Source organism: Apus apus, chromosome Z, assembly GCF_020740795.1.
Source record: "Apus apus isolate bApuApu2 chromosome Z, bApuApu2.pri.cur, whole genome shotgun sequence".
In the NCBI taxonomy this organism is placed as follows: domain Eukaryota; kingdom Metazoa; phylum Chordata; class Aves; order Apodiformes; family Apodidae; genus Apus; species Apus apus.
In genome coordinates, this window is record NC_067312.1 from 75,909,072 (window position 1) to 75,911,404 (window position 2,333).

A 2,333-nucleotide genomic window follows, 5' to 3' on the forward strand; every position below is an offset into this window, starting at 1 on the left:
TTTATGGGAGCTGAGAGGAGGCCAGAGTGTCTACTTGGGGGGGGGGGCGGAGTTGCAATATATTTTTTTACAGTTTGTTTCTTCTTTGTCACACGCAAAGAGAATTTCAAAATTTCAAACCTCTGTCAGAAGAGGGAGGTATCCAGGAAAGCAGACTTGGAGAAGAAAGGACAAAAAAAAAAAAAAAAATACTACCAAGAATTTGGGTGGTGATGGGTTTTGTGTTTGTTTTGTTGTGGGGTTGTTTGTTTTTTTTTTCTCCCCGGTGTGGAGTTTTTATCAAAAATAAAGAGAAAGGGGATTAAAAAAAAGAAAGTTCAGAGGGGGTGGGTGTAAGGCTTGCAGAGGGGGGGTCGGGTACCCCCCAGCATCCCCCCCTACACCCCTCCGTCTCCCCCGGGCCGGCCGCTCGTGCCCGCTAGATGGCAGCCGGAGCCAGCGATTCCCGCGCCGCCGGGACCGCGCACGGGAGCGGAGAGGAGCGGGGGGGGGGGCTAGAGGAGCAGGGGGGGGAAGGGGTTGGGGGGGGGGCTGGGCGGAGAGAAGCGGAGGGGAGAGACCCACCCCCCCCCCCACCCCCCGCCCTGAGCATCACACACCCCTCCCCCCCCCCCAACTCACTTTTTTTTTTTTAGGAAGGGGTCCCCCCTGGGATGGGGGGGTTGATGGGGGGGGGGGGGGGGGGGACGACGAGGGGGGGGCTTGTGTCTGACCGCTCCAGCTCCCCACAAAAAAGGAAAAGAAAATATTAAAGAGGAGGTGAGGGGTGATTTCCCAGCGGTGGGAGGAGGGTGGGCGTATTAGGTGAGGAATGAGAGGTGAGGAACGGGGCAGCAAAAATAGCCCGAAGCGGGATGGGAGGATGTAAATGTGTGTGTGTGTGAGAGCGAGTGTGCAAGGGCACGCTCACACGCACGCCTGTTCCTCCGGGCACCAGGAGTGTTTTCTCCTCCACCACCGAAACCCTTGGCGAGGGCTTTTGCAATCGCTGAGGAAGAGAGAAATCCCGATTTCAGACGCGGAGGGGGGAAAAGAAAAAAAAAAATTTAAAAAAAAGAAAAAAGAAAGAAAGAAAAAAAACCACACAAAACACCAACTTTTCACGGGAGCCCACATCGTTCCCCTTTAACTCCCCCTTTCCGCCTATCGCAATGCAACCTCCTCTGTCGGTGTGTGCGCTGGGGGTGTATGGCGGGGAGGGGGGGGGATGTGGAGAGGGAGAGAGACCGTAGACGACCCATACTAATCAGGTCTCAAAGTAAATAGCAGCGCAGGGCGATCTCAATGTAAATTGTGCTTGTCAGAAGAATCCCCTCTCCCTCCCTCTACCCTCCCTTCCTCACTCCCTCCCTCACTTTCCCCCCCCCCCCCCGCCCCCCCTTCACACTCCTCCCCTCCCTTCCCCATTCCCCATCCCAGTCAGTAGGTAGCGGAGAATTAAAAAAATAAGAAGAATTTAAAAAAAAAAAAAATTAAAAAGGAGGAAAAAAAAAAAAAAAGAGCGGTGGGGGGGTAACCAATGGAGTGAAGGAGGCTTGGCTAACCTTAGCCTCCCATTTTCTCTCCCCCCAATTCAGGGCTCTGACCAGTCAGTCGCCTTTGATTATCAGTTGCCAGCAGCCCTTCTCTTGGCTCCTTGACACGAGCTCCATATAAGGCAGCGATCTCCATAGAAACGTGTCAGTTTCAATAGTAGTGTCAAAGTTCACTATATACAGACATTCGCGCAGATCCCCCTTTCGGAAACATTGCTCTGCTAGGCTTCCCGTTTAAACGCATTCATTTTTTGGGTCTCTCTCTCTCCCTCTCCCTCTCTACCCCCCTCTCTCTCTCTCTCTCTCTCTCTCCCTCTCTCCCCTTTCTTGCATATTCTATTAGTTGTGTGCTTTTTTTTTTTTTTTTTCCCTTCATCTCCCTCTTCTCCTTCCTTTTCTTCTTTTTTCCACCCTTCCTCCTTGTGTCTTTCGCTTCATTCCTGCAGGAGAAGAGGAGAGAGGTGAAACTAAAAAAAAAAAAACCTAAAAAAAAAAAAAATTATCGGAAAGAAAGAAAAAAGGGTAAAAAGCAGAGAGAGAGAGAGACGGGGAAAAAAAAAAGCCCGGAGACAGAGAGAGAGAAAGCGTTCACATCTTAATACCGTTATTATTTTGGCTATTCTTGCCTATTTTTTTATTTTGGGGGAGGGCTTCCCTTCTGGCTGATGAGTTTTTACCCGAAATACTTTTTTTAGGCAAACAAACAAGGAAAAAAAAAAAAAAAACAACCTTCTTGGGGGCGATTTCCACCGATTTTTTTTCTTTTTTTTTTTTTTTTCTCCCCCTCGCAACCGGCAT